The sequence below is a fragment of the Lupinus angustifolius genome, chromosome LG18 (assembly GCF_001865875.1).
Source record: "Lupinus angustifolius cultivar Tanjil chromosome LG18, LupAngTanjil_v1.0, whole genome shotgun sequence".
Taxonomy (NCBI): Eukaryota; Viridiplantae; Streptophyta; class Magnoliopsida; order Fabales; family Fabaceae; genus Lupinus; species Lupinus angustifolius.
The window spans coordinates 9954417-9954664 of NC_032026.1; positions in this window are offsets into that span (position 1 = coordinate 9954417).

Below are 248 nucleotides of genomic sequence, written 5' to 3' on the forward strand. Positions count from 1 at the left end.
CAATACAGAAGGACCATAGGGGGAAGTGGACCCCAAATTATGAAGGACCATTTGTGGTGAAAAAGGCATTCTCTGGAGGAGCATTGATATTGACCACTATGGACGGAAATGACCTACCTCTTTCGGTAAATTCAGATGCCGTGAAGAAATATTATGCTTGAGAGACCTTTCAACAACAAAAAAATCAAAAAAAAAAAAAAAAACAAAAAATAAAAAAAAAACAAAAAAAGAAGTTTGTGCGTTGATCA